Genomic DNA, 18,019 nt, shown 5'->3' with positions numbered 1-18,019 from the left:
TCTTCCTTCCCTACACTGTCCATTCTCCCTTCCCCCAGGCCCTGGCAACCAATAATCTACTTTTTATCCCTATAGATTTGCATGTTCTGGACATTTCATATAAAAAAATCATACAATATGTGGCCTTTTGTGTCTAGCTTATTTCACTTAGCATAATGTTTTCAAGGTTCATTCATGTTGTAGTATCTATCAGTACTTCCTTCTTTTATGGCTGAATAATTTGCCGTTATATATAATGGACACATTTTATCTATTCATTGGTTAGTGAACATCTGAGCTGTTTCTATTTTTTTTTGGCCACTGAGAAACTATAAACACTGTGAATACTCATAGCTACTATGAATATTTACGCTTAAGTTTTTGCCTGAGTACCTAGCTTTTATTTTGGAGTATGTATACCTAGAAGTAGACTTGCTGGGTCACATAGTAACTCTGTGTGACATTTTTGAGGAATTGCCAAGCTGTTTTTCACAGCAGCTGCATGATTTTGCACCTCTACCAGAAAAGTACAAGGGTTCCAAATTCTCTACTCTTTCCCAACACTTACTTTCTGTTTTTAAAATTGTTGTTATTATAGCTATCCTAGTGGGTCTAAAGTGGTATCTCATGTTTTTTTTTTAAGTATGATACTGTTTATTTAACTTAAAAAACATTTCAGCATTCTAAACGTAGAAAAAAATAACAGAACGTTGCAAATCGTATTTAAGTACAGAAGGTTCTTGAACTTCATTGATCCAGTGGATCTTTACTGACAATTAAGAATTCTAGAGTTTGTTTAAAAACAGTTTAAAAACTACCACACTTCACTAAAAACAAAAAAACAAACACTTCTCATGCCAGCTGACCCCACTTTGTCCACAGCTAAGAATGGCAGCAGAATGCTATGTCACTATAACCCAGAAACAAGACCACCTGAAGCTAAATGGATGCCCATGCAGAGTCAACAGGTGGAGCCTCACAGCAGCAGCACACCCTGAGCTACAGCCCCTCCAAAAGGCATCTTCCCCCACAGCTTCAACGCCAAGCAAGGAGCATGAATAGTTTGTCGGGATTGTTTTTTCTTTTTACAAATTATAGATATATGCAGTTGATAACTCAGCATTTCTAGCCAATAACCATAGACTTAATATCACCTTAAAAATAAAAAAACTGCCAAAAACATCTTTAAATGCCTTGACACACCAACTACAATGTACACAGAGTAGGGAGAACACCAGAGTGACTTTTCATTTTTAAAATGTTTGAAATATGTACAATTTGATACAGTTTCAGGATGCTCCAGACACCCAGCCACTTCATGTAAACCACTGACAATTTCTAGAGCACTTTGAGAGACTACACTATGATCATGGTCAAATTTTGCAATTAAGCTTAGTGAGGGCAACAGACACTTCTCAAATAAGAGATAAGTAATTATGACACTCCCCTACTCTAAGGTATTCACAAGATGACAGATAAACAGGCTTTTTTATTCCACCTCTTCCTCCTTCTCTTCCTCCTCCTCCTTCTCTTCTTCCTCCTTGTCTTCTTTGTCTTTCCCTTCCACCTTTTTCCAGGTAACTTTAGTGGGACCCTTTGCACCATCAAACTTTCCTTTAGACTTATAGTCAGCAACATCCTTCTCATACTTCTCCTTCAGCTTTGCTGCCTTAGTGATGTAAGGCTGTTTTTCCCTGTCACTTTAGTTAATCCACACCTCACCCACCTTTTTTGCCATGCCTCCAATAGAGATGCCAGGATTTGTGGATTTGATCTTGGGGCGGAATTCTGAACAGAACAAGAAGAATCCAGACAGTGGCATTTTGAGGGCATTAGGGTCCTTCTTCTTGCCTCCCTCAGCTGGTCCATTATCCTTTATTTCCTGATCATAGTGTACTTTATCCACCTTTGTCATTTCATCAAATTTGGTCTTCTCTTTCCAAGACATGGTCTTCTGCCTCTCAGAGCACTTCTTGGAAAATTCTACAAAATTGACAGGGACCCCTAGGTTTTTCTTCTTATGTTCTTCTTTTCACATCTGCGTAAAGAAGGCATAAGCAGACATCTTGCCCTTTGGTTTCTTGTGGTCACCTTTAGCCATCCTGACTGTATTGTTTCCTAGTCCATCTCATGTGTTTCTATTTGTATTATCCTAATGACTAATAATTTTGAGCATCCTCTCATGTGGTTATTGACCTTTTGCATATATTCTTTGTAGAAATATCTACTCCAGTCTTCGGGGTGTTTTAAAATTAGGTTGCCTTCATGTTCTTTATATATTCTAGATACTAGGCTCTTATCAGATACACAATTTGAAAATATTTCCCCCCCATATGGGTTACCTTTTCACTCTCTTGATAGTGTCCTTTGATGCGTAGAAGCTTTTAATGTTGAAGTCCAATTTATCTTTTTTCTTTTGTTGCTTGTGTTTTTGGTGTCATATCTAAAACACATTGCCTGATTCAAGGTCACAATGATTTATGCCTATGTATTCTATGAGGTTTATGGTTTTAGCTCTTATATTGAGTTCTTTGATACATTTTAAATTAATTTCTGTATATGGTGTGAGATGAGGTAGAGGTTCAACTTTATTCTTTTGCATATAAATATACAGTTGTCCTTAATCTGCTTTTTGTTCCTTAAACACTTCGATCATTTGTATAACTTAAGGCTTCCTCATTTGCTGTTTCCTTTGCTTGGAAATTTCTTACCTCTCTTCCTTGTATGGCTGGCTTCTGACTTTTTAGGTTTCATGTGAAATATCACCTCATCAGAGTGTCCTAACTACTCCATCTAATCTAAAGTTGTCCTTATTCCCACCCCACCACTCTATCCTATAACCAAATTTTATTTTTGTTTTAAAATTTATCTCTGTACCTCATTAATGTTCACTTGTTTTATTGGCTGTCTTTCCAACTAATAGGTGAGCTCTGTGAGAGCAAGGATCTTGTCTGTCCTGTTATCACTGTATCTCCAGTCTCTGACACATAATAGGTGGTCAACAAATTATTATAGAATGAATGTAGTGGTCCCATAAGTAGTAGTAATACTAATAACAATTACCTCAAAATTATTTTGCTACTTAATGATTTGTTCTCATAGTATAATGATAATTTTTAAAATTTTTTAAACTTTTTCCCTAGGTAGAAGAATTAAGTCCTGAGAAGGGTGAAAGTGACTGCCCAAGGTGAAACAGGGAATCTTTGATTTGTGGAGCAATCCTCACAGCATTAATTTAGCTTGTGGTATCCCACAAGAGTAAAGGGAGAAAGACACAAGAGACACATGGTTTGAAGCTACTCAAGGCCAAATTCAAGGTGCTTGGACCTGCTTCCAGCCTCCCTGTATTTCCTCAAAGTTTGTCTAAATTCAAGAAAGAAAACCAGGTGGTACCAGAGTTGATGGCTCTTTGCCAAGCACAGCAAGTATCAGCCACTGAGTCGCCCCTTAGAACTCATTAAAAATGAAAAAGAATTGTTAAGGAAGCTGGAAATACTGCTTCATTTCTGGGTAAGATTGGTTTCTCACAGCTCATCCCTGGTTACCACCGGACAATAGTTGGTCGATACAGCACTTAAAGCTGAAAGGATATGTAACCACTTTGCCCCAGTCCCCACATCCTTCCTGAGTCACTTCTTCCTGAGCCACCTCTTGTCCTTGAGAAGCTGTGGTATGTGGGAAACAGGGTGGTTGGGGGAGGTCTGACCAATCTTTGTCTCCTTCATAAGTCCTTGTTTCTTTACCTATCCCTTAAGTGTGAGTGTTTCTCAGGGTTGCTCCTGTTCCTGGCCCTCGTATTTGACAAACACCTTTGTTCTATCATCTACCCGTAGGCTAGTATCTTCCCCATATGAACTTTCAGCCCGAAACTTTCCCCTGAGCTCTAGACCCATATAACTATGTTTATTGCATATGTCCACTAGGATGTACAGAGATGCTTTGAACCTAATAGCGATGCTGAACTCAATAATTTACTGATCCTCACCATCCACTACCAGGGAGAAAGAGTGTGGAGAGGTGGGGATACTGCCGTGTGCCTGTGTTCTTATTTTAATGAAGGATATATCTATGCACAAATTTTCTCAAAGCAGAAATTTACGATTCATAAAATATTTCTCCCTTTCCTTTACTCCCTTTTGGACCCTGCCTTCTGTCCTCATCCAGCCTCCAGCCTTTCTTCTTTCTCCAGGGTTTTTTTTTTTTTTTTTCCTGAATCTGTTACTCAACAGACGTAAGAGCTCTGTGGCTTTGGAAAAGTCATTTAACTTTTCTAAGCTTGAGTTTCCTGCTCTGAAAAGGGGGGTAATGTTTATTTCATAAGTTTATTGTGAGGATCAACTTTACTATTCAAATTTTAGGAATCATTACTCATTAAAATGCAAGTCCTGCTTGCAAGGATTAGGCAATGTTTGCCTGTAATTCCTAGCAAATATTCTTAATGACAGCCTCCTGGGCAGATCTTCTAAATGGAAGGCATGTTAGAATCCACCAATGTGCCTATTATTTCCCCAGAGATCAGAATTACATCCCAAGAAGTGATGAAATGAAGTTGTTTGGCTGTCAATTGCTTTACTCATTGCTGCCAAGAAAACATGGTTTATATCGCAGATCACTAGGCAAATGCCCAAATGTTCTCTGGGGTGGTCTTAAGCTAGCACCCGAATACTTAGCCAGAGAACAAAGCTGAGGTTTATAGAGCAGGGCTTTTCTTATTGTATCATCTTTGCTTCCTGCAGCTGTTGCTTCATGGGATTTAGTGGGCAAGTAGTCTAGTTTGTAGCACTGTCTCCACTGGCCAGCCACTGGCCCTATCAGATTACCCCTGTAGAAAAGGTTGCCGTGTATTTCCTGAGCTCCATGTCTCATTTCCTGAGCATTTTTTTGGGGGAACGGGGGACTATCTTGTAGCCTTCACTTTTCCTTCAGCCTCTAAGCCAGCACTGAAATGGCAGAAGACATGTTCATCCTTTTAGCTCTTTTGATGTCCTTCTGTGGTGTGGCTTCCCAGGTCTTTTGGAGCAGCCTGGCTGCCTATACTATTCAGCAAAGCCAGGAAACTATTGCAGTGCTGTAATAACCAACGAGAGGCCTAGAAACCAAAGTCTTTGTGAGTGAGATCCCAAAATTGTCAAAGCTCCGTGATTTGCTTTAGGAGACAGAGGCAAGAACAATGATTTCTTGGTTCTGGAATGCTGCTTCTCTTGTTTCACTGAATTTTCTAAAACTGACTTTTAGAAAAAATTCTCCAGGAAATGAATTGGGGTGGTCTGGAAAATCAGCCATGCCACCAATGGCCACTCCTCCACATGATTTGACTGACTGAAAAGAGAGGGATGTTTATGTTAGAAAGTGTTTGAAAGGCACTGATGGCTTTGTGGTAAGAGAGGTAGGATGAGGAAGAATAACAGAGGAAATACTGTTGAGAAAGTTGGTAGAGGATTTGTTCTTTCAGCTTTCTGGACCATCATTTGGGATACTGCCTGAAGAGTAAAATTCTACTCAAATCTTCACTAACTGGACCATGAGAGAGTTGACTTTCTGTTCCTAAGCTAACCAATCTCATAATTAGCTCAGCATTGAGGTACTTTGAATACAGGGGCCCAAGGTATATAGAATTCTGATATATAGGACTTTTTAAGAGTTTTGTATTAACATCTTGATGGAAATTTTCACTAAATCTGTTTCCATTTATTTAATTATTTATTTTGAGATGGAGTCTCACTCTGTCACCCAGGCTGGAGTGCAGTGATGCGATCTCAGCTCACTGCAACCTCCACCTTGTGGGTTCAAATGATTCTCCTGCCTCAGCCTCCAGAGTAGCTGGGATTGCAGGCGCCCACCACCATGCCCAGCTAATTTTTGTACTTTTAGTAGAGATGGGGTTTCAATATGTTGGCCAGACTGGTCTCAAACTCCTGACCTCAAGTGATCCGCCTGCCTCGTCCTCCCGAAGTGCTGGAATTACAAGCATGAGCTACCGCGCCTGGCCACTAAATGTACCAATAAAAACATATTGGTTTTTATTGGTACATAATACATGTACATATTTTCAGAGTACAAATGATAATTTGATACATTCATATAATGTGTAAAGATTAAATCAGGGTAATTGGAACATCCATTACCTTAAATATTTCTCTTTTCTTTATCTTAGGAACAATTACATTATTCTTTGCTAGCTATTTGGAAGTGTACAATAGATTAATGTTAACTATAGTCACCCTACTCATCTGTCACACACTAGGTCTTATTCTAACTGTATATTTATACCTATTGACCAATCTGTACTCATCCTCCTTCCCCGCTGGTTTCCAGACCTCTGGTAATCATCAATCTACTCTTTATCTTCCTAAATCTGTTTTTTAAAAATTTACTTAAACATAAATATGCTTACAGAAAGATACTCATAGTGGTGTGAATATAATGCAATTTAGTTTAACTTACCCTATTCAATTTGGACCCAAAATTTGGTACATGATTTTAGTTAAAAAAGGATTTGCAATCTGTTTTATTTTCATCTACTATAAATATAATAAAAATCCTCCCTCAAAAGCTGTTAAAGCAGGCAGCAAGATCCATGAGCAAATTTATTTTTGGTTTACTTCTGAATAATACACAAATTGCACTGCAAAAGCTTAAAAGTTGGTGCAGCAAAATATTTTTGAAATGCATTTTAAAATATATTTTGAAACATATTGTGTAGTGGAGAGAAGCCTATGTGTAACATATGAAACAACTATAACAGCAATCCCATTTTTGTTAATATTGTGTGTAGCTTATAAAGCTACACAGACCAAGATAGAAGTAACTTCTTGAATCCGAGTTCCAGTGGTATGCTGGAGCTGGCTTGTAGCAGCTTCTAAGAATCGATTGTGCTTATCTCTTCCCAATTTTACTTTTACTGATGTCAAGTTGGTAGCTTGAAATTGGCCATGATGGGAGTATTTATACTACGGAAATCAGCAAATGCCACAAATTAGGGCTCTTTTGCAGTCCTCCACCTCCCACCTCCTGAAGCCAGTTACTAAACGTTTACCAACACACCACATCACTGCTTAACACTATCAGTTCATCCTTCGAGGTCAAAAAGGAAACTCAACAAGAGAGTTATTGGTTCTCATTTTTATATACTAAAGAAATATAAGTTTCATCTCTAGGTTTTCAATCTATAACTGAAACTATAGTTTAGGCAAGGAGTACCTTCCATATCCAACCTGTATGGGTGAGAGGTCATGGAGTTCACATGATTTTAAATTTGCAAACACGTATATACAAATTTCCCAAAGTTCAAGGGCAATGGGACTCTAGAAATGATTTTTTCTTTTCTTTCTTTTTTTTTTTTACAAAATAAATGCTCTGTCTTTGAAGACTACAACAGAACATACTGATAAGAGAAGAAGAAACTTTGACAAAAGAGGAAAAAATAACTTAAAATATGTTGGAAAACAACATCAACAGAGGTTCAAAGGATAATTAACAGAAAAATACATTTTCATAAAACTACCAAATGTTTGGCTTAGCTGAATTCCAGTGTGTTGCTAACTCACAGGGAATAGATTTTAACTAGTGTGGGTTAACTGGCACCTTAACAAAGCTGACAGTAAGCAGTATTTCTTTTTATTTCACCATTTTCCCTTCCTTTCCAACCTCTTTCTCATCATAATCAATATAATGTCTCTACCATAATCTATCGATGTGTGTTTAACCAGGGGTCAACATCTTTTCTCTGTAAAGAGTCACTTAGTAAATATTTTTAGGCTTTGTGGACCATAAGATCTCTGTCACAACTACTCAACTCTGCAACTGTAGCGTGAAAGCAGCCATAGATGATACATAAGTGAATAAACAGTGGGAGTGTGCCAATAAAACTTTACAAAAACAGACAGCCTACTGGATTTGGCATGCACAGTCTCTGGCTTGCTGACCTCTTGTCTAGACTGCAAAATGCTGTGGGGGTGTTGATCTCATTTGGGAAATGCTATTGTATGCAACAGTGTTTGGCAAATGAGGGATGGGGATGGGGGCATATATCAGAATCACCTGTCACCCATATCTTACCCTTGCAGAATCTCTTATTCCAGACTGATCAAAGGCAGGATTTAGGTATTCCCTAGTTTCCTTTCCAATACCCATTTTAGCACCATCCCGTCCCCTAAATACATTACAAGAAGTGTTCCTTTCTCAAGCCTTTCCACATAATCTTAGGAAAGCATGGCTGAAGAGCATTTTTAATTGAAAACACATCAAGAGCCACAGATGCAAGCAATTTTTTTTTTCTGAGAGAGCGTTCAGCTGTTAAGAACAGGAAAGAAAACTTTGCCCAATAAATTAGATTATTATTTATTATACACTTAAGTGTCTATAGAGAAAAGAGGATAAAAAGAAGAAAGTAAAACGAAAGCAAAATGGTACTCTTCTTAGAGTTTCAAATAATGATAGGTTCCCCAAATGACAGGTGTAGTCACTAAGCAAAGGGCAATATTTACTGCTGTGCATAGAGTGGGGATAATCTATTTTTTATATGTCAACATTTTCAGCCATATCTCACACAGTTACTATGTGTCAGTTAATATTAACCTATTTTTAATGAAGGAGGGCCTAACATTTCTTTTTACATAATCCTATGTCTGAAGCAATGGCTCTTAAGGGAATGACAGTTTGGAGATTAAAACTTAGTTGGGGGGCTTACACTGCCAAAAGACTGACATTCTACCTAAGGGGTCATCTGTGCTTCCCCCAGAAACATGATGGCCTCAGTAAGCCATGATTACAGATGGAAATGTGATTTATTACTGTGTTGTAGAACAAAACGGTAAAAATTGCGGATGGAAAGTTGCTAGATAGACAAATACATGCATTAGTATAAGATTATATCACTGATAAAAGGCAGGATCCAGGTGGTATACACAGAAGGCAGGAGAAACTTTGTAAGTTCATTAAAGAATCACGGTACAATTAATATGTTAACTTATGGACATATTTTGAATTATTGCCACAAAATGCCAGAAAATAGGCCTAATCACCTTTGTAGAATTCTGGTGAGGGAACTGGGCCATCAGAGAAGCATGGATACTTTGGATCAGTCCAGTGTGCTCTGTTAAGGGAACCATTCTTCCTTCTAATTCATTTGGATTTGTTCAACAAAGTGCCCCATTCACAGGACATGTAGGAGGGGAAAAGAGACATGTATGAAAATAATAATAATAACAATAATAATAATACAAGGTAGAAGATAATAAGTTTCCTAAAATATGAAGTGTCAGGGACATTCACACGTGGGAAATATGACATCAGTTTGGAGTAGAACATCAGGCAAAGCTCCATTCATCTCCAGACCACTCAGCTCTTTTCCCAAGCAGAGGAGCAGTTATTAGTGCACTGGGATAAATGAAACACTGACTTTTGATTGTATTATTACTATAAAAATATGTTAGTTATTCCTTTCAATGTATGATTTCCACAAATTCTTAAATGTAAGCTCATTACATCTTGGAGCCAAAGATTGCTCTGCGGGAGCATCTTCCCCATCAGGCAATGGAAATCAGTTTGGGGAGAAGAGATTGTTCTGTCTTATTCTATTTAGGCATGTGTTCTCTCAGTCACTTCTAGCCACATGGGTCTGCTGCCTACCATGGTAGAGATTATTTAGGTCATTGGAGGAAAATTAGAGATAATCTCTGTTCCTCAGCAGGCTTTTGGGCAGCAAGTGAGGAAGTAACATAACGCAGTTCAAGAGCGGGCATGCCTGCGCGCATGCGCGCGCGCACACACACGCACACACACACACACAGCTGAATTGAATTGTCCGCTGTGAGGCTGGAGGTTTGGGGACTCTGTGCCCGCTAAGCTACTTTCTATTTCAAGTGCCTGTATGTCTGAGGCTGGGTTTGAAGCCTCCAGCGTGTTTGGAGTTAATCCCCATTAGGTTGGACTCCGCCCCTTTCTCCCAAAGGTAAAGCAAGGTTTTCAGGCATCACTGCAAAGGGCAGCTAGTATTCCCATCCTTGTTTAACAAGCTGTGAGGAGAAGTTGTTTCTGAGATCTGAGCCTGAAGAGAGGGAACAAGTCAGTCAGCCTTCGTGGTCAGAAGGTAAATATGCAACTTGGGCCAAATGCAATTCAAACAGCTGGATAAGAAACTGCTTTGCTCTCCCCTTGCTCAGCCCCCCTTCTCCCTTTCCTTTCTCAGGTTTCCTGTCCTTTCATCTCAAAGCTCAGAGAAGCCGTTTTCTACCCAAGGGCAGCCTGGTGCTTTTTTATTTCTTCATAGTCCGTTGTTTGCACAGAGGCTACGATGAATCAGGGCTGGATTCCTATTTCATATTGACAAGATTTGAGGACCTAAGGGTTAAGCGCTAGTTGGTTTCCCCAGGGGAGTTGGTAACCTGAGGAGAGGAAGTGCCTGTTTCTGGGAGTGGAGAGAGTGATTTTGTTATGACCTGTCTATACAAGTAAAAATGGATCCGGTTTGCTAATGTGGTAGGTTGATCTAGATTTGCCTAAATCTGAGGGGTTATGCGACTGAAATGGGGTAATGAAGTTAAACTGAAATGCAAATATTGAGGCCTCTCAGGCTGGAAATAAAAGAATGCATCCATTCGGTAAATATTTATGAGTTCCTACTATGTGCGCCAAGGCATGACAATTTCCAAAAGAACCTGAGATACTTAAACTACAAATCCATTCTTGCAAAGAACACTCGGCCAAGTGGTTTCATTTTGTCGTGGGGAACTGAAAATAGAACGAAGCCTAGGGGTGAGGAAAAATCACCCAGGGAGTGGTTGTGGGCAGAGAAAGGGGAAAGGAGAGACGTTCTAATTCTTAGATGGCTTCAAATCTTTTCCATTACTTATGAGAGAATAGGGTCTCTTTTCTGGTAGAAAGGGAGAGAATTGATACCTACTGTGGTGTTAGGTATAGTGCAGATGTTGTTTCACTTGAATTTTATGCTTAATCATTTCCATTTTATAAATGAAACCAAAACTCACAGATTTTAAGTGATCTTTTCATGGGCATATAGCCTGTAAGGGGCAGACTTCAGGACTCTGTCTCTGATCTGATTTCAAAATTGTGACTCTTCCACTAAAACAGTATTCCTCAATCATTAGTTCCCATTAGAATCAATTGGGGATTTTTAACAGTATGAATTCCCATAAATTCGAATTCAGTGAATCTAGGAGGGGGTGACATAGTCTGCATTTTGAACAAGCATTGAAAGTGATTCTAAACAAGCATTGAAAGTGATTCTGTTGAGAAACATTCTTGATATACCATGCTGCCTCTCAACTTCTCTGAAGTGATTGGAAAAGCAATCAGCCCATCTTCTTCCCATATAGGCCAGATTCACTCAATGGAAGTGGTCAGCTGTGGTGACATTTTATTTCCAGCTTATACAATGGGGTAGAGAGACTAATGGGCAACAATAACATGGCTGGAGTTTAGAACTTAACAGTGTCTTGCCAGGGATCTTGATAGGGGTAGTTTCTAACTAGCTGAGAGTGTGAGACAGAACTCGTAGCTAACCAGCTTATCACTGAAGATGATGGCACCTGTCTAGCCAGAATAAGAACTGAGATGAAGCTCTGTTATTGGCACCTCACTTTTAAAATCATAGGACAGATGGGGAGCTCAAGGAGCAGCATCTTGGGGAGAGGGAAGAAGAGAGAAGCTGATATGAAATTTGGGGAGGTTATTCTAGTTCCTACCTTTTCAGTCTCAAACTCTGGAGAAAGGAAATAGCCCAGGACCTGATGTAGAGGTTCTTTTTCTGAGCTCACTTTGTCTCTGCATCGTCAAATATATTTATTTAGAGTTGATCATTTCAAAGTTATCAATTGCTCAGTTAGTCCTTTCTCTCCACTTAGTCTCTGGCTTCCTGCCTTTTAATGACTTACCAGCTTGTGAGCATTCCCACCTGTGGATGGAGAGATGCAAATAAACACATAAACTCACCCAACACAGTTTTACTAGTCTTTCTACCCCAAACTAAAAGAGGAGGGAAGGAAGAAGAAGGCCCAGAAAGAGGTTCAGCAAACATGAAATCTGAGGAATTTGAAATAAAAGACATAAGTCAAAAGAGAGATCTTCTTAGAGTCACCAAGGTAGAAATGGAAAATAAAGCCCTTTGAGTGAGTACATCGTGAGATGATTTCAGGCACAGGAGAACTCAGAGCACTTCTCATAATGGAGGTAGCCAGGGGAGAAGAAACCCCTGAGGGAGATAGGTAGCAGAACATGAGGAGAGAAATGTTGGGGGAGTAGCAGTATTTTTTTTTTAAAGCTTTGTCTGAAACAGACAGATCTAGCATGGTCAGGCTGCTCATATACCCAACTTGATATAAGGAGTCACATCAGTCCAACACGTTTCTGTGGAGCAGGACTCTATTTACCCACTGGAAACATATGCCTGCATATCTCGTTCATTTCCTAGGGAAGTCTCAACTCTGGGTAGGATGTATTTGTAACAGGATTGGCAGGAAGACAATGCACACTGTCTGGGGGCGTGAGGAGAAAGGCCTGTTCACATTCCTTTGCCAACACCAGTGCCAAGAAAGCTTCTCTTCACAGACCAGTCCTAAACCAGCAGTCTTGCAAGCATGTTTCTCTCAGCAGCTGTTAAGTCACTGACTCCCTTTCTTACCACTTCATGTTCTAGTCTTTAATTTGCTTACTGTTTTGCCTGTACCCTCTTACCCTGGGAAAGGCAGTGCTTTCCTTAACTCAGAAGTTGCACAACAAGCTCAACTGGGAACAAAAGGATTTGTGTCTTTTTCTGTGGGTACTGGGGAGGAGGTGATAGAGGAAGGAGTAGCTTTGTTTTTCTCCACCAAGAGAAATATAAAAGCAACGTTTCACTTTCACTGATACTTCATTGTAAGTGCCCATACATGAGCAGGTATACAAGAGAGTGAAAAAAAGAGTGAGAACGAATTATTAAAGGCTTGGCAATTGGACACCACAGGGAGAGGGAGAATGCTCATTATGGCGAAAAAGGCTAAAGATCTCATCTCCTGCTAGCAATCAAGTTGATGAAGGGCTCTCATCTGGAAGATGGTGGCTAGCTGTTCTCCATTCCCTCTGAGGACCCAACAAAAGGATCTGGCCTTAGGTTGCAACAAGCAAAGTTTATAAAGGCATGTGACAAATCATTTATTGACAGTGAGAGTTGTTAAGCTACTCAGAGATATTATAGATTCCCCTTTCCTAGAGTTCTTTAAAAGTAGTAGAGATAACCATTTGCCATGTGTGGTTTAGGTGGGTTTCCTGCATCATATAGGTTGAGGTGACTTCTACCCACGAGGCTGTGCTAGAATGGCTAGCATTATCTCTAAAGATGAGCAAACATCAGGCTTTAGTAAGGATAGCAAATTCAGAACAGAACTCATGCTTTTATCCTATTTATTACAACTTTCTGGCAGCATTCACTGCATCTCATACAACCAATCTCGGAAACAGGCTTGTGACCCATCTAGCAGATTAAAAAACCCGAGGAATGAGGGATAATGTGACACCTAGAGAGAGAGGTTCAGCTGCAGTCCTATCAATGCCTGGTAACTCGACCACTCAGCAGGAGCATCAGGGTGAGTTCTTGGTTCCTGAAACCCAGTGTGGCTATTTGGCTGGAAATTCTAGGACAGGGAAACAAAGCTGTTACATACATGAAGTATACAACAGGAATTAAGATAGAATAAAATGTAGCATTGTTTGTGATTTCTAGTTATGTAAATATAAAGTGACTTAGCCGGTTTCTGGGAATGAACTTGGATTGCTTGGGAGGGTTGTCATGAAGGAGATTACTCCATTGCAGGTGGCATAACTAAAAGCATTTTCTAGAATACACTTCACTGTCCACCACATGTGAACATAAAGCAGTGTGTGTGAACAGACTACATGTGCCCTGCGGCTTCTCTATCCAGCCACAAGAGAAGTTGGGCTGAGACTCATATTGTGTTCAGAAACTATTAAGCAATTGGGTCTCTGAGATCTCTACCTTGACTCCATTCAAGTGAAGTCTATGATTTAGAAAGGTTTACATTTAAAGTATATAAACTTCATATCTTCAATGTTTAATTCCATGGTCACTTTTAACTTTATATTGTTTGAGTCCTGAAAAGAGAATATTAAAGAATTATCTGTGGCCGTGATTCTTAAACTGCTGTCCATGGATCGTGCTAGCCCATAACATCTCTAGTCCTAAATAGGGTGACCATTTCATCCAAGGTTGTTTGGGACTTTCCTGGTTTTATCACTGCAAATTCTACATCCCAGGAAACCTCTGAGTCCCAGGGAAACTGACATGGTTGGTCACCTTAGTCATAAATGAAATAAAGGCTATGAATTTTCCGTAAAGTTGAAAGTACTTCATCTAAATTCTGAAGGATAATGAGTTTTTCTTTTTTTTTTTTTTTTTTTTTTTTTTTTTTTTTAATTTATTTATTATTATTATACTTTAAGTTGTAGGGTACATGTGCATAACGTGCAGGTTTGTTACATATGTATACTTGTGCCATGTTGCTGTGCTGCACCCATCAACTCGTCATTTACATCAGGTATAACTCCCAATGCAATCCCTCCCCCCTCCCCCCTCCCCATGATAGGCCCCGGTGTGTGATGTTCCCCTTCCTGAGTCCGAGTGATCTCATTGTTCAGTTCCCACCTATGAGTGAGAACATGCGGTGTTTGGTTTTCTGTTCTTGTGATAGTTTGCTAAGAATGATGGATTCCAGCTGCATCCAAGTCCCTACAAAGGACTCAAACTCATCCTTTTTTATGGCTGCATAGTATTCCATGGTGTATATGTGCCACATTTTCTTAATCCAATCTGTCACTGATGGACATTTGGGTTGATTCCAAGTCTTTGCTATTGTGAATAGTGCTGCAATAAACATACGTGTGCATGTGTCTTTATAGCAGCATAATTTATAATCCTTTGGGTATATACCCAGTAATGGGATGGCTGGGTCATATGGTACATCTAGTTCTAGATCCTTGAGGAATCGCCATACTGTTTTCCATAATGGTTGAACTAGTTTACAATCCCACCAACAGTGTAAAAGTGTTCCTATTTCTCCACATCCTCTCCAGCACCTGTTGTTTCCTGACTTTTTAATGATTGCCATTCTAACTGGTGTGAGATGGTATCTCATTGTGGTTTTGATTTGCATTTCTCTGATGGCCAGTGATGATGAGCATTTTTTCATGTGTCTGTTGGCTGTATGAATGTCTTCTTTTGAGAAATGTCTGTTCATGTCCTTTGCCCACTTTTTGATGGGGTTGTTTGTTTTTTTCTTGTAAATTTGTTTGAGTTCTTTGTAGGTTCTGGATATTAGCCCTTTGTCAGATGAGTAGATTGCAAAAATTTTCTCCCATTCTGTAGGTTGCCTGTTCACTCTGATGGTAGTGTCTTTTGCTGTGCAGAAGCTCTTTAGTTTAATGAGATCCCATTTGTCAATTTTGGCTTTTGCTGCCGTTGCTTTTGGTGTTTTAGACATGAAATCTTTGCCCATGCCTATGTCCTGAATGGTACTACCTAGGTTTTCCTCTAGGATTTTTATGGTATTAGGTCTAACATTTAAGTCTCTAATCCATCTTGAATTAATTTTCGTATAAGGAGTAAGGAAAGGATCCAGTTTCAGCTTTCTACTTATGGCTAGCCAATTTTCCCAGCACCATTTATTAAATAGGGAATCCTTTCCCCATTTCTTGTTTCTCTCAGGTTTGTCAAAGATCAAATAGCTGTAGATGTGTGGTATTATTTCTGAGGACTCTGTTCTGTTCCATTGGTCTATATCTCTGTTTTGGTACCAATACCATGCTGTTTTGGTTACTGTAGCCTTGTAGTATAGTTTGAAGTCAGGTAACGTGATGCCTCCAGCTTTGTTCTTTTGAGTTAGGATTGTCTTGGAGATGCGGGCTCTTTTTTGGTTCCATATGAACTTTAAAGCAGTTTTTTCCAATTCTGTGAAGAAACTCATTGGTAGCTTGATGGGGATGGCATTGAATCTATAAATTACCTTGGGCAGTATGGCCATTTTCACAATATTGATTCTTCCTATCCATGAGCATGGTATGTTCTTCCATTTGTTTGTGTCCTCTTTTATTTCACTGAGCAGTGGTTTGTAGTTCTCCTTGAAGAGGTCCTTTACATCCCTTGTAAGTTGGATTCCTAGGTATTTTATTCTCTTTGAAGCAATTGTGAATGGAAGTTCATTCCTGATTTGGCTCTCTGTTTGTCTGTTACTGGTGTATAAGAATGCTTGTGATTTTTGCACATTAATTTTGTATCCTGAGACTTTGCTGAAGTTGCTTATCAGCTTAAGGAGATTTTGGGCTGAGACAATGGGGTTTTCTAAATATACAATCATGTCATCTGCAAACAGGGACAATTTGACTTCTTCTTTTCCTATCTGAATACCCTTGATTTCTTTCTCTTGCCTGATTGCCCTAGCCAGAACTTCCAACACTATGTTGAATAGGAGTGGTGAGAGAGGGCATCCCTGTCTTGTGCCAGTTTTCAAAGGGAATTTTTCCAGTTTTTGCCCATTCAGTATGATATTGGCTGTGGGTTTGTCATAAATAGCTCTTATTATTTTGAGGTACGTTCCATCCATACCGAATTTATTGAGCGTTTTTAGCATGAAGGGCTGTTGAATTTTGTCAAAAGCCTTTTCTGCATCAATTGAAATAATCATGTGGTTCTTGTCTTTGGTTCTGTTTATATGCTGGATTATGTTTATTGATTTGCGAATGTTGAACCAGCCTTGCATCCCAGGGATGAAGCCCACTTGATCATGGTGGATAAGCTTTTTGATGTGTTGCTGAATCCGGTTTGCCAGTATTTTATTGAGGATTTTTGCATCGATGTTCATCAGGGATATTGGTCTAAAATTCTCTTTTTTTGTTGTGTCTCTGCCAGGCTTTGGTATCAGGATGATGTTGGCCTCATAAAATGAGTTAGGGAGGATTCCCTCTTTTTCTATTGATTGGAATAGTTTCAGAAGGAATGGTACCAACTCCTCTTTGTACCTCTGGTAGAATTCAGCTGTGAATCCATCTGGTCCTGGACTTTTTTTGGTTGGTAGGCTATTAATTGTTGCCTCAATTTCAGAGCCTGCTATTGGTCTATTCAGGGATTCAACTTCTTCCTGGTTTAGTCTTGGAAGAGTGTAAGTGTCCAGGAAATTATCCATTTCTTCTAGATTTTCCAGTTTATTTGCGTAGAGGTGTTTATAGTATTCTCTGATGGTAGTTTGTATTTCTGTGGGGTCGGTGGTGATATCCCCTTGATCATTTTTAATTGCGTCGATTTGATTCTTCTCTCTTTTCTTCTTTATTAGTCTGGCTAGTGGTCTGTCAATTTTGTTGATCTTTTCAAAAAACCAACTCCTGGATTCATTGATTTTTTGGAGGGTTTTTTGTGTCTCTATCTCCTTCAGTTCTGCTCTGATCTTAGTTATTTCTTGCCTTCTGCTAGCTTTCGAATGTGTTTGCTCTTGCTTCTCTAGTTCTTTTAATTGCGATGTTAGAGTGTCAATTTTAGATCTTTCCTGCTTTCTCTTGTGGGCATTTAGTGCTATAAATTTCCCTCTACACACTGCTTTAAATGTGTCCCAGAGATTCTGGTATGTTGTATCTTTGTTCTCATTGGTTTCAAAGAACATCTTTATTTCTGCCTTCATTTCGTTATGTACCCAGTAGTCATTCAGGAGCAGGTTGTTCAGTTTCCATGTAGTTGAGCGGTTTTGAGTGAGTTTCTTAGTCCTGAGTTCTAGTTTGATTGCACTGTGGTCTGAGAGACAGTTTGTTATAATTTCTGTTCTTGTACATTTGCTGAGGAGTGCTTTACTTCCAATTACGTGGTCAATTTTGGAGTAAGTATGATGTGGTGCTGAGAAGAATGTATATTATAATGAGTTTTTCTAAAGCTAAACATATTTAATTTAAATTGAATTTTGAGAATTTGCCTTCCTATGTCTTGGCTTCAAAAATGTTACTTTTAAACTGAAATCATGGTAACAGTAGTTGATAGTATTGTAGTTTA

General features: G+C 39.2%; 1 protein-coding gene and 1 pseudogene across 1 annotated transcript in view; one reads left to right on the top strand and one right to left on the bottom strand.

Annotated features, from left to right (window-relative positions):
- Window positions 1-1,468: 1,468 nt before the first annotated feature.
- On the bottom strand, window positions 1,469-2,080 carry LOC100426404 (high mobility group protein B3 pseudogene; annotated as a pseudogene).
- A 7,784-nt stretch (window positions 2,081-9,864) lies between these two features.
- The window catches only part of LHFPL1 (LHFPL tetraspan subfamily member 1), a 58,112-nt gene continuing 49,957 nt past the window's right edge, over window positions 9,865-18,019 (top strand). Inside the window, exon 1 of the mRNA NM_001265846.1 lies at window positions 9,865-10,069. The gene's annotated coding sequence lies outside the window, so the exon portion shown is untranslated. The remainder of the gene's footprint in view (window positions 10,070-18,019) is intronic.

The sequence above is a fragment of the Macaca mulatta genome, chromosome X, assembly GCF_049350105.2.
Source record: "Macaca mulatta isolate MMU2019108-1 chromosome X, T2T-MMU8v2.0, whole genome shotgun sequence".
Taxonomy (NCBI): Eukaryota; Metazoa; Chordata; class Mammalia; order Primates; family Cercopithecidae; genus Macaca; species Macaca mulatta.
This window is presented reverse-complemented; position numbering and strand designations above follow the sequence as displayed.